Source organism: Tachyglossus aculeatus, chromosome 25 (assembly GCF_015852505.1).
Source record: "Tachyglossus aculeatus isolate mTacAcu1 chromosome 25, mTacAcu1.pri, whole genome shotgun sequence".
Taxonomy (NCBI): domain Eukaryota; kingdom Metazoa; phylum Chordata; class Mammalia; order Monotremata; family Tachyglossidae; genus Tachyglossus; species Tachyglossus aculeatus.
The window spans coordinates 645198-659454 of record NC_052090.1 but is presented as its reverse complement, the minus strand read 5'-3'; the positions used below and the strand labels follow the sequence as shown (position 1 = coordinate 659454).

Below are 14257 nucleotides of genomic sequence, written 5' to 3'. Positions count from 1 at the left end.
AAATAAAATAAATATAATAGATATGTACAAGTAAAATAAATAAATAGTGATAAATATGTACAAACATATATACATATATACAGGTGCTGTGGGGAAGGGAAGGAGGTAAGATGGGGGGATGGAGAGGGCGACGAGGGGGAGAGGAAGGAAGGGGCTCAGTCTGGGAAGGTCTCCTGGAGGAGGTGAGCTCTCAGTAGCGCCTTGAAGGGAGGAAGAGAGCTAGCTTGGCGGATGGGCAGAGGGAGGGCATTCCAGGCCCGGGGGATAACGTGGGCCGGGGGTCGATGGCTGGACAGGCAAGAACGAGGCACGGTGAGAAGATTAGCAGCAGAGGAGCGGAGGGTGCAGGGTGGGCTGTAGAAGGAGATAAGGGAGGTGAGGTAGGAGGGGGCAAGGTGATGGACAGCCTTGAAGCCCAGGGTGAGGAGCCTTCTCTGAGCCTCAGTTACCTCATCTGTAAAATGGGGATTAAGACTGTGAACTCCACGTGGGACAATGTGATCACCTAGTATCCCCCCAGCACTTAGAACCGTGCTTTGCACACAGTAAACTCTGAATAAATGCCGTTATTATTATTATTATTATTATTATTATTATTATTATTATTATTACTCATTTGATCCTATGGCTTTAACTACCATCTTTAAATGGATGATTTCCCAATCCATCTCTCCAGCTCCGACCTCTCTCTTTGCATTCCCACATTTCCTCCTGCTTTCAGCATATCTCTATATGAATGTCCCACCGACACCTCAAACTTAATCATGTCCAAAACAGAACTCTATCTTCCCACTCAAAGTCTGTCCTCCCCATGAGTTTCCCATCACTGTAGACAGCACCACTATCTTTCCTGTCTCACAAGCCTACAACCTTGGTATTGTCTTTGACTCATCTCTTATTCAATCCACACAGTAAATCTGTCACCAAATCCTGTCGGTCCAACTTCATAAATTCTCTAGAATCTGTCCTTTCCTCTCCTCTGAACTGCTACCACATTGATCCAAACTGAGCTGGCAGACTCAGGGCTGCGGGGGATGGTGGGCTGGCAGCTGGTGTGTTGGGAGCTGGTGCCTAGCAGAGCTGGTAAGCTTGTGTCCTGGGGGCTGGGATTTGGCAGGGTGGTGAGCTGACAGGAGCATAGAGTGGAAAAAATGTCTCAATATTTAATTGCTATTCGCAGCTTGGCTCTATCAGCAGGGTCCAGCCTAGGAAAGATCTAGTGGGGGATAATGTCTACAGGAAGAGTGAAAGCAAGGCTTGGGTCAATCAGTCAGTCAGTAGCATTTATTGAGCACTTACTGTGTGCAGAGCACCGTACTAAGCACTTGGGAAAGTAAAACAAAAAAAATATAACAGACACATTTTCTGCCCAGAATGAATTTACAGTCTAGAAGGTTGGCCTTTCCCTGCCCATGATGTGGGGGCATTTGGGTATGTGGGTGCTCTTCATGCTGGGGAACAACCAGGACCCCATGAACTGGAAAGAACTAAGCCAATCAATCAATCAATCAATCAATCAATCAATCGTATTATTGAGCGCTTACTGTGTGTAAAGCACTGTACTAAGCACTTGGAAAGTACAAGTTGGCAACACATAGAGACAGTCCCTACCCAACAGTGGGCTCACAGTCTAAAAGGGGGAGACAGAGAACAAAACCAAACATACTAACAAAATAAAATAAATAGAATAGATATGTACAAGTAAAATAAATAAATAAATAGAGTAAAAAATATGTACAAACATATATACATATATACAGGTGCTCACAGTGGGCTCACAGTCTAAAAGGGGGAGACAGAGAACAAAACCAAGCATACTAACAAAATAAAATAAATATAATAGATATGTACAAGTAAAATAAATAAATAGTGATAAATATGTACAAACATATATACATATATACAGGTGCTGTGGGGAAGGGAAGGAGGTAAGATGGGGGGATGGAGAGGGGTACGAGGGGGAGAGGAAGGAAGGGGCTCAGTCTGGGAAGACCTCCTGGAGGAGGTGAGCTCTCAGTAGGGCCTTGAAGGGAGGAAGAGAGCTAGCTTGGCAGATGGGCAGAGGGAGGGCATTCCAGGCCCGGGGGATGACGTGGGCCGGGGGTCAATGGCGGGACAGGCGAGAACGAGGCACGGTGAGGAGATTAGCGGCAGAGGAGTGGAGGGTGTGGGCTGGGCTGTAGAAGGAGAGAAGGGAGGTGAGGTAGGAGGGGGCAAGGTGATGGAGAGCCTTGACGCCGAGGGTGAGGAGTTTCTGCCTGATGCGCAGATTGATTGGTAGCCACTGGAGATTTTTGAGGAGGGGAGTAACATGCCCAGAGCGTTTCTGGACGAAGACAATCCAGGCAGCAGCATGAAGTATGGATTGAAGTGGGGAGAGACATGAGGATGGGAGATCAGAGAGAAGGCTGATGCAGTAGTCCAGATGGGATAGGATGAGAGCTTGAACGAGCAGGGTAGCGGTATGGATGGAGAGGAAAGGGCGGATCTTGGCAATGTTGCGGAGCTGTGACCAGCAGGTTTTGGTGACGGCTTGGATGTGAGGGGTGAATGAGAAAGCGGAGTCGAGGATGACACCAAGGTTGTGGGCTTGTGAGACGGGAAGGATGGTAGTGCCATCAACAGAGATGGGAAAGTCAGGGAGAGGGCAGGGTTTGGGAGGGAAGACAAGGAGTTCAGTCTTTATACATGTTGAGTTTAAGGTGGCGGGCAGACATCCAGATGGAGATGTCCTGAAGGCAGGAGAAGATGTGAGCCTGGAGAGAGGGGGAGAGAGCAGGGGCAGAGATGTAGATCTGGGTGTCATCAGTGTAGAGATGATAGTTGAAGCCATGGGAGCGAATGAGGTCACCAAGGGAGTGAGTGTAGATCGAGAACAGAAGGGGACCAAGCACTGAACCTTGGGGAACCCCCACAGTAAGGGGATGGGAGGGGGAGAAGGAACCTGCAAAAGGGACTGAGAATGAACGACCGGAGAGATAAGAGGAGAACCAGGAGAGGATGGAGTCTGTGAAGCCAAGGTCAGATAGCGTGTTGAGGAGAAGGGGGTGGTCCACAGTGTCGAAGGCAGCTGAGAGGTCAAGGAGGATTAGGACAGAGTATGAGCCGTTGGATTTGGCAAGCAGGAGGTCATTTGTGACCTTTGAGAGGGCAGTTTCCATGGAATGTAGGGGACAGAAGCCAGACTGGAGGGGGTCGAGGAGAGAGTTGTTGTTGAGGAATTCTAGGCAGTGCGTGTAGACAACTCATTCAAGGAGTTTGGAAAGGAATGGTTGGAGGGATATGGGGCGATAACTAGAAGGTGAGGTGGGGTCAAGAGAGGGTTTTTTTTAGGATGGGAGAGACATGGGCATGTTTGAAGGCAGAGGGGAAGGAACCAGTGGAGAGTGAGCAGTTGAAGATGAAAGTTAAGGAGGGGAGAAGGGATGGAGCAAGAGATTTCATGAGATGAGAGGGAATGGGGTCAGAAGCACAGGTGGCTGGAGTAGCACTTGAGATGAGGGAGGAGAGCTCCTCTGAGGATACTGCTGGGAAATATGGGAGAGTAGCAGAGAGTGTTGAGAGCCAGGGGGTTGGAGAAGGGGGGGAAGTGACTTTGGGGAGGTCAGACCTGATGAATTTAATTTTGTTAATGAAGTAGGAGGCCAGATCGTTAGGGGTAAGGGAAGGAGGAGGGGGAGGAACCGGGGGCCTGAGAAGGGAGTTGAATGTATAGAAGAGCTGGCGGGGGTGATAGGCATGGGTGTCAATGAGGGAGGAGAAATAGTTTTGTCTGGCAGAGGAGAGGGCTGAGTTAAGCAGGAAAGGATAAACTTGAAGTGAACGAGGTTGGCATGGTGTTTAGACTTTCGCCAGCAGCGTTCGGCAGCTCGAGCATAAGAGCAAAGGAGGCGGACAGTGGCAGTGATCCAGGGCTGTGGGTTAGTGGTACGAGAGCGGCGAAGGGAAAGGGGAGCGAGTGAGTCTAGCTGAGTAGAAAGGGTAGAGTTGAGAGCAGTAATCTGATCATCAAGACTGGGTAGAGAGGAGAGGGCGGCGAGGTGGGGTGTGAGGCGCTCAGAAAGATGGATGGGGTCAAGAGAGCGGAGATCTCTGTGAGGGAGTAATATGGATTTACAGGGGAAAGTAGTGTGAGTGAGGAGACAGGTGAGAAGATTATGATCAGAGAGAAGGATTTCAGAGTTGGTGAGGGTGGACAGTGCAGCGATAGGAGATGATGAGGTCGAGGGTATGAACAAGTTGGTGAGTGGGTGAGGTGGGGTGGAGGAAGCGGTTGGCAGCGTCGAGGAGAGATAGAAGGCAGGCGGCAGAAGAGTCATCAGGGATATCCATGTGGATGTTGAAGTCTCCGAGGATCAGAGTGGGCATGGAGAAGGAGAGAAGGAAGGTGAGGAAGGGGTCAAAGTCATTAAAGAAGTTGGAAGTGGGGCCAGGAGGGCAGTAGATGATGGCTACAAGAATCTGGAGGGGGTGGTAGAGGCGAATAATGTGGGCTTCAAAGGAAGGGAAGGAAAGGGAAGGGGGAGGAGGGATAGTGCGAAAGCGACATTGGGGGGCGAGAAGGAAACCGACACCTCCTCCTTTTCCGGTGAGTCTTGGGGAGTGGGAGAAGAAGAGGCCTCCTACCACGCCTGCCTCAGAGAACTGTGTCCTCTCTGATCCTTGTGGGCACACCCTTGGTTTTGAAGGGGTGAGGGTGGGGGCTTCTCAGACAGCTCTCCCGCCAGAAGGTTTCAGCTGGCACAGTTTGCTGACTCTTAGTCTAAATCAACAGTTGGCTGCAGAAGCTTAATTGTCTATTAACTGCAACAGAAGTATTGCTCCAAAGGCAACTGCAGATGCTGCCAGCCCTGCCACTGCAATGCAAGGCTATATGACTCCTAGAGAAATGGCCCCGAGGGCTTCATTACTACTTGGCTATTGGCTGGCACTGGCTGTGTCCCATCAGCGACTGCACAGCTGTCCAAAGTGCGCTTAGGCCTTATGAATCTGCTGCTGGTCTTCTGGTCACAAGGTCAGCTTCCCCTTGGCCCCTGCTGCCCTCTGGGCTGGGGCTTTCTCTTGGTGCTCAGCAGAACACAGCAGGGGTTTGATGTCTCGTAAGTTCCCATCTTCATATGAACTGTGGTAGATACAAGATCATTTGGTTGGACACAATCCTTGTCCCCCATAGGGCTTATAGTCTGAGGGAGGGAGAGTCAGATATTTTATCCCCAATTTACATATGAGGAAACTGAGGCACAAAGAAGTTAAATGGCTTGCCCAAAGTCACCCAGCATGCAATTAATGGAGACTGGATCAGAACCAAGGTCTTCTGAGAAGCAGTGTGGCTCAGTGGAAAGAGCCCAGGCTTTGGAGTCAGAGGTCATGGTTCAAATCCTGACTCTGCCAATTGTCAGCTGTGTGACTTTGGGTAAGTCACTTAACTTCTCTGTGACCTCATCTGTAAAATGGGGCTTAAGACTGTGAGCCCCACATGGGACAACCTGATCACCTTGTATCCCCCCAGCACTTAGAACAGTGCTTTGCACGTAGTAAGTGCTTAATAAATGCCATTATTATTATTATTATTGTTCTGACTCCCAGTCCTGTGCTCTTTCCACTAAGCCAGTCCAGATAAGGCCTGGGGCCCCTGCCTTCATGTGAGAGTCAGTGATGAAATGGGGTTCAAGTCAGCAGCCTTCCTGGATTCACTGTGCATTTCTGAGTTCATCAACCAAAGCCCTACAGTCAGTCTGGAGTTTACAGGCAATGGAGAAAAACAGAGTGCCACAGTAACATGAACCAGGACACAAGAAAAATTTCACCTTTCTTCTTGGTTTTGCCTCTGTCTTGCCCTGAGCTGGAACCTGATTGAAGAGTGAAGGGCCTCCCTCCAACCTGCTCAGTTTAACAGAAGGGTCAGAAGTGTGGCTGAGTGTTAAGAGCCCGGGCTTGGGAGTCAGAGGTCGAGGGTTCAAATACCGTCTCCAACCCTTGTCAGCTGTGTGACTTTGGGCCAGTCACTTAACTTCTTTGTGCCTCAGTTACCTCATCTGTAAAATGGGGATTAAGACTGTGAACCCCATGTGGGACAACCTGATAACTTTTCATCTACCCCAGTGCTTAGAATAGTGCTTGGCACTTAGTAAATGCTTAACAAATACCATTATTATTATTATCTGCTGTCTGTTTGTACTCTCTGTTATGTTCTCCTCAGCAAGCCATGGGGGAAGGAGGGAAGGAGGCAGCCATGCACATAGTTCACTTCTGCAGGAAGCAGGTGCTTATAGAGAAGCAGCATGGCTCAGTGGAAAGAGCATGGGCTTTGGAGTCAGAGGTCATAGGTTCGAATCCCGACTCCCTCACATGTCTGCTGTGTGACCTTGGGCAAGTCACTTAACTTCTCTGAGCCTCAGATACCTCATATGTAAAATGTGGATTAAGACTGTGAGCCCCATGTGGGACAAGTTGATCACCTTGTATTACCCGCCCAGCGCTTAGAACAGTGCTCTGCACATAGTAAGCGCTTAATAAATGCCATCATCATCATCATCATTGTCCATTGTGAATGAAGAATGAGAGAGGGCAATGAGGTGGGCCATCTTACTCTTTCCCTGTCTGCAATCTGAACCCCATTCCTTTGACCAGAAGGAGAGTGTGGGCCTTGGGGTGTGGAGTGTGGTGATGATTGTAGAGGGAGTGGAGACTACATTGATTATGACCACCATTGCTGTCGCCTTGAGCCAAAAGTTTCACCTCAGTGAAAAAATGTACATGTGAGTGTGTGTGTGTGTGTGTGTGTGTGTGTGTGTGTGTGTTTGTGTTGGGTGGGGTCTGCCACCATTGCTTGTGAATCTGTCTCAATCTTTTCACAACCAATCAGTGGGATTTATTGAGTAATTTTGTGTGCAGAGCACTATATTAAGTGCTTGGGAGAGTACAGTACAGTTAGTAAGACAATGCCTACTTTAAAGGAGCTTACGGTCTAGCCTAGAAAACAGACACTAAAATAAATTACAGATAGGGGAAGCAACTGAATATAAAGATGCATATAAAAGTGTTGTGGGGCTGAGGGATTGAGTACCTAAGAATGAGGAAGCATGAACTCAATTGTTAAGACGATGTAGAAGGGAGAGAAAATAGGGTAGGGAAAAGAGAGATTAAGACAGGGCAGCTTACTGGAGGAGATGTGATTTTAAGGAGGGTTTTGGAGGTCGGGAGAATGGTGGTCTGTCAGATATGAAAGGGGAGGGAGTTCCACATAGAAAAGGAGGGTGTGAGTCAGGGGTCAGTGGTGAGAGAGATGAGAGTGAGGTACAGAGGGTATACTGGTGTTAGAGGAGTGAAGCTTTCAGGCTGGATTAGCGAGAGATCAGTGAGGATAGGTAGAGGAGGGAGAGCTGATTGCCTTAAAGTCAGTGGTGAGGAGTTTCTGCTTGATGCTGAGTTGGATGGGAAACCCTTGGAGGTCCTGGAGGAGTGGGGAGATATACTCAGCATAATTTTTTAGAAAAATGAGATGGACAGTATAGTGAAGTATGAACTGGAAAGGAGAGAGACAGGAGTCAGGGACATCAGTGAGGAAGCTGATGAAGTAGAAGTAGGATATAACAAGTAGGATAAGAGAAGCAGCATGGCCTAGTAGATAGAGCATGGGCCTATGTTCTAATTCCAGATCCTCCACTTGTCTGTTGTGTGATCTTGGGCATGTCATTTCACATCTTTGTGCCTCAATTATCCTGATCTGTAAAAAAGGGACTGAGGCTGTGAGCTCCATCTGGGACATGCACTGTGTCCAGCCTGATTAATTTGTATCTATCCCAGTACAATGCCTGGCTCATAGGAAATACTTAACAAATACCATAAAAAAATTACTGGACTAGGATGATAGCAGTTTGATGGAGTTGGAGTTGATGATAGTAGTTGCATGTCTTCCTGTCACCTCAAACTTAATATGGCTAAAACTGAACTTCTTATCTATCCACCCAAACCCTGAACTCCAGCTCACTTTCCCATCAGTGTTGATGGCATTACCATCCTTTCGGTCTCACAAGCCCATAACCTTGGCATTATCCTTGACTCCTCTCTCTCGTTCCACCCACAAATTCAAGCCATCACTAAATCCTGTCAGCTCTACCTTTACAGCATCACCAAAATCAGTCCCTTCCTCTCCGTTCAAACAGCTACCAGATTAATGCAAGCACTTATTCTATCCTGCCTTGATTATTGTATCAGCCTCCGTGTTGACCTCCCTGCCTCTTCTCTCTCCTCACTCCAGCCCATACTCCATCCTGCTGCCCAAATTATTTTCCTTCAAAAACGTTCAGCCCATGTTTCCCCACTCCTAAAGAAACTCCAGTGGTTGCCCATACACCACTGCATCAAACAAAAACTCCTTCCCATTGGCTTTAAAGCACCTAATCACCTTGCCCCCTCGAGCCTCATCTCGCTACTTTCCTACTACAACCCAGACCGCTTACTTCATTCTTCTAATGCTAACCCTCTCACTGTACCTCAATCTCATCTATCTTGCCACTGACCTCTCACCCAGAACCTGTCTCTGGCCTGGAGCACCCTTCCTCCTCATATGACAGATAATTGCTCTCCCCCACTTCAAAAACTTATTGAAGGCACATCTCCTCCAAGAAGCCTTCCCTGAATAAGTCCTCCTCTCCTCTTCTCCCACTCCGTTCTGTGCCACTCTTATTTGTGCCTTCATTCATCCTCCCTCCCATCCCCACAGCACATATGTATCTGTATATATCTGTAATTTATTTATGTATCTATTTATTTATTTATATTAATATCCATCTCCTCCTCTAGATTGTGAGCTCATTGTGGACAGGAATGTGTACGTTTGTTGTTATACTGTACTCTCCCAAGAGCTTAGTAAGTGCTTGGCACACAGTAAATGCTCAATAAATACAATTGAATGAATGAATGGATAGAGGGAAGGGGGAAGATTCTAGAGTTGTTGTGAAGAAAGAACTGACAGGGTTTGGTGACTGATTATGGGAGTTGAAAGAGGGAGATGAATCAAGGATGACACCAAGGTTACAGGTTTGTGACACAGGGAGGATGGTGGTGTTGTCAGTGGTGATGGGAAAAGAAGGCAGATGAAAGCTTTTGGGAAGGAAAATGAGGAGTTCAGTTTTGAACGTTTATTGCTGTATCTGTTCCCTTTAGATTCAAACTACTCCTTCCAAGGGGTGAGTCTTTCATGTTCTCCAGTTTGGACATGTCAGCATTTTGCTCCCATACCCACTCCCAGGTGCCTGCCAAATAATCCAAATAACTGCCTCAAGCTCCTGCTTTGTTTCAGATGAGAGATCTGAGGGAAGGACACCCTGGAGTTCAGGGGCATTTATTAGCACCCATCAACACCCATTTGGAACCCATTGGTACTCCTCTCAAAATAGATCATTTACTCACAGTGCCCTGAGTTGCACACAAGTATTCAAAACAGAAGACTGATGATCTTCTCCCCTCTATTTGTATTTTATTTTTCTCAGAGACAGAATCACCACAGACTGAGAAACGAAACAAATGACTACAATTAGAGTTTAAGCTTCCTAATTCAAATATACTTTCTGCAACACTCAGTATTTACCAAAGGGTCATGTGCTCTGAAGTTTATCAGTCCCATTTGGTTTTCTTTAGAACAAAAGTTCCTAGAAGGTAGGAGTCATGAAGCATGCTTTACCATCTATGATCCATGTCTGGGAGATGAGGACTTTTCACAGGTGGTTCTGACCCCATTCCCCCTCATCTCATGAAATCTCTCGCTCCATCCCTTCTCCCCTCCTTAACTTCCATCTTCAACCGCTCACTCTCCACTGGTTCCTTCCCCTCGGCCTTCAAACATGCCCATGTCTCTCCCATCCTAAAAAAAACCCTCTCTTGACCCCACCTCACCTTCTAGTTATCGCCCCATATCCCTCCTACCATTCCTTTCCATACTCCTTGAACGAATTGTCTACACGTGCTGCCTCGAATTTCTCAACATCAACTCTCTCCTCGACCCCCTCCAGTCTGGCTTCTGTCCCCTACATTCCACGGAAACTGCCCTCTCAAAGGTCACCAATGACCTCCTGCTTGCCAAATCCAACGGCTCATACTCTATCCTAATCCTCCTCGACCACTCAGCTGCCTTCGACACTGTGGACCATCCCCTTCTCCTCAACACACTATCCAACCTTGACTTCACAGACTCCGTCCTCCCCTGGTTCTCGTCTTATTCTCTCCGGTCGTTCATTCTCTGTCTCTTTTGCAGACTCCTCCTCCCCCTCCCATCCCCTTACTGTGGGGGTTCCCCAAGGTTCAGTGCTTGGTCCCCTTCTGTTCTCGATCTACACTCACTCCCTTGGTGACCTCATTCACTCCCACAGCTTCAAATATCATCTCTACGCTGATGACACCCAGATCTACATCTCTGCCTCTGCTCTCTCCCCCTCTCTCCAGGCTCGCATCTCCTCCTGCCTTCAGGACATCTCCATCTGGATGTCTGCCCGCCACCTTAAACTCAACATGTATAAAGACTGAACTCCTTGTCTTCCCTCCCAAACCCTGCCCTCTCCCTGACTTTCCCATCTCTGTTGACGGCACTACCACCCTTCCTGTCTCACAAGCCCACAGCCTTGGTGTCATCCTCGACTCCGCTCTCTCATTCACCCCTCACATCCAAGCCGTCACCAAAACCTGCCGGTATCAGCTCCGCAACATTGCCAAGATCCACCCTTTCCTCTCCATCCAAACCGCTACCCTGCTCGTTCAAGCTCTCATCCTATCCCGTCTGGACAACTGTATCAGCCTTCTTTCTGACCTCCCATCCTCATGTCTCTCCCCACTTCAATCCATACTTCATGCTACTGCCTGGATTGTCTTTGTCCAGAAACGCTCTGGGCATGTTACTCCCCTCCTCAAAAATCTCCAGTGGCTACCAATCAATCTGCGCATCAGGCAGAAACTCCTCACCCTCGGCTTCAAGGCTCTCCATCACCTCACCCCCTCTTACCTCACCTCCCTTCTCTCCTTCTACAGCCCACCCTGCACCCTCCACTCCTCTGCCGCTAATCTCCTCACCGTGCCTCGTTCTCACCTGTCCCACCATCGACCTCTGGCCCACGTCATCCCCCTGTCCTGGAATGCCCTCCCTCCCCACATCCGCCAAGCTAGCTCTCTTCCTCCCTTCAAGGCCCTACTGAGAGCTCACCTCCTCCAGGAGGCCTTCCCAGACTGAGCCCCTTCATTTCTCTCCCCCTTGTCTCCCTCTCCATCCCCCCCCGTCTTACCTCCTTCCCTTCCCCACAGCACCAGTATATATGTATATATGTTTGTACATATTTATTACTCTATTTATTTATTTATTTTACTTGTACATATCTATTCTATTTATTTTATTTTGTTAGTATGTTTGGTTTTGTTCTCTGTCTCCCCATTTTAGACTGTGAGCCCACTGTTGAGTAGGGACTGTCTCTATATGTTGCCAACTTGTACTTCCCAAGCGCTTAGTACAGTGCTTTGCACACAGTAAGCACTCAATAAATATGATTGATTGATTGATTGTTTCAGCAGCCCGAGAGTTACACTCACATAAGCACTAGACTATGAGCCAGTTGTTGGGTAGGGACTGTCTCTGTTGCTGAACTGTACTCTCCAAGTGCTTAGTACAGTGCTCTGCACACAGTAAGCACTCAGTAAATACGATTGAATGAAACAAGCACCTTGTGGGGCACTGGAACCGGCAGCCGAATGTTCTCCCCTTCCTCCCTCCCTCCACAGGCCCTCAGCCCCAGAACAGAGCCGAGGATACAAAGGTTCCTCTGCAGATTTTGGAAATGTTGAGAAAAGAGCAGCAGCTTTATTCCATAGCACTGATTGTTTCTGCTGAGCATGTCCTTTCCTCCTTCCCACCACTCCACTCCACCAGCCTGGTTATCTCTCTCTCCATCCCCACAAGCTCAACACCTTCCAAAATCTCACCCCATCCCTTGCCTCCCAAACCATCATCCTCCCCCGATTCCATGCCCTACTCCCACAACTCAAGACCATTGCGATCTGTAAGGCCACTGCTCCTTTATGGGCCCATTCAGTCTTGACCTATTCCTGATAACTCAGTCCTCCTCCTTGTCACCCAGTCCTCCTCCTTGTCATCCTGGAGATTTGGACCTCATCTGATCACACACTCCCCTCCCTTCTGACTTCTCTTGGGGGTGTTGGGTGTGGGGCATTTATCCTTCTCCCACTCTCCCTGACTCATAGGGAAAGGGGGAAAAGTCAGACTGCTCCTCACCTCCCAATATTGCCTATGTCTCCTCTTCTCTGAGTCCAATGTGGTCTATTTCTACCACCCTCCGCAACTTCTAGTTGTCGTTATCCTCTGCCCTCTCAGTTCCCCCTCTGCATGTCTTACTGCTTTTCTCTCTTTCCTACTCTTACTCCCTTTTCCCACTCTCATACATGGGGTCATCAACCTCCAAGTTAATGATCCCTGTCATTACTGAGCCCCGTATTTCCACTGTCTCCTCTCCTTCACTGGCCTCTTACTACACCCCACTGCAGTGCACAGACACACACTAGATCTAAACACACACACTAGATCTAAACATCTCCAACAGTGTCTCAACCTCAACCTCACCAACTCAGACTTACTACTTTCCAGTCAAATCTTCTTACCTGAAGCCTTACCCCCACCCTCCACACCTTAAATTTTGTTCTCATCCTCTATCACCACCTGTAGACTCAAGACCACCTTGCCTATCCCAAGCAATCTCTTCAGGAGTTGAGGTTAGGACACTCCCTTCCATCTCAGTAGGTGCTCAGTACAGTGTTCTATGGACTGGTAGGTGCTTAAGAAATTATTTTGATTGATTGGTGGATTGAATATTTTCTACGTTGGAAAGTACTACTACTTATGGATAAGACAAAGAATTCCCAGTTTTGTTTCTGGAAGGTATTTTGAAATTGAAATAGAAGGTTAAATTCCCCTTTTAATCAAAACAGAAAGGAAGCTGAAACATGAATGGAAATACTGCTTGGGTGAAGCTCTATCAGACCTAAATAATCACAGTTTGTAACCCAGAAGAGAAGACACACTGCAGGTGTGGAGCAAATAAACAACTAGAATACTGGTCGAGTCCTGTCAAGGGCCCAAGATGCTTTCCGGGTCATGGGTCAGCCAAAGGGAGGGAACTGCCAGCTCTTTTCATAAGCTCAGGGGGCAGGACAGAAAAATAAAATACAACAGCTGCAAACAAATGCCTGTTTCCCAACCCTTCGTGGGTGTAATAGCTGTGGTGGTCCCTGTTAGCCAGCAAGGGGAGGGTCTAGGTTGGGACTTCATTTCAGCCATGGAGCGAACAACCCAATTAAGCAATCCACTCCAATCAATCAAGCATCAAAGCAGCTTTGTTCAGAAACCAGTGTGAGTCCTGAGATGTGCCATAATTACAAATGTGTTCCTCCTGATTGGGACATGGGGTGAAGATGTCATATTTTCCTGGAGAGGTGGGGTTGTAGCTGGGCCTGTGGATAAACTAGCTCTGCATATTAATGGGCAGATGCCCAAGAATTCCTTCATCATGGACAGCAACAAAATGGAGGGCATAGCCACTGCAGGCAGGCAGGCAGGCGGGAAGGAGGGTGGGTGGGCATAGAGGCATAGATACATATGTATGTACCTGTAATTTATTTATTTATTTTTCTATTTATTTATTTATATTATTGCCTGTCTCCCTGTCTACCTTCTTGGGGTTGCACCTGTAGAGTTTCCAGTTCTCTACCAGTCTTGACTACAGGAGGGAGAGTAAAGCAGAGGTGTATACATTCCATTCCTAGCTTGGGCAGTGGCTAGAGAGTGGAAGGCAATCTGCTACAAGTCAAAACACTCCTGTGCCAGGCAGCAGCAGCGTGGGAGAGAGTCGAGGGCGGAGACTCATTTACTGCACAGAAGGAGGCAGTGGTAAACCACTTCCGTATTTTTACCAAGAAAACTCTAAGGATCCACTGCCAGAACTATTGCAGATGGAAGTGGGGCATTCTGGGAGAGATGTGTCCATGACATCACTGTGGGTCAGATACGACTCGACAGCATAGGACAACAACAACATCCCCCTAGACTGTGAGCTTGTTGTGGGCAGGGAATGTGTTTGATGTTATATTGTACTTTCCCAAGATCTTAGTACAGTGCTTTGCAAACAGTGATAACTCAATAAATATTATTATTGTTAAGAATAATAATAATAATAATCATAATAAGCAAACAGACAGGAAGTCA

At 47.8% G+C, this 14257-nt stretch overlaps 1 non-coding gene across 1 annotated transcript; it reads left to right on the top strand.

Moving 5' to 3' along the window:
• Positions 1-13722: 13722 nt before the first annotated feature.
• LOC119945598 lies at positions 13723-13860 on the top strand. The gene has a single exon (XR_005456261.1). It is a non-coding gene; the product is annotated as a small nucleolar RNA SNORA7 (small nucleolar RNA).
• The last annotated feature ends 397 nt before the right edge of the window (positions 13861-14257 follow it).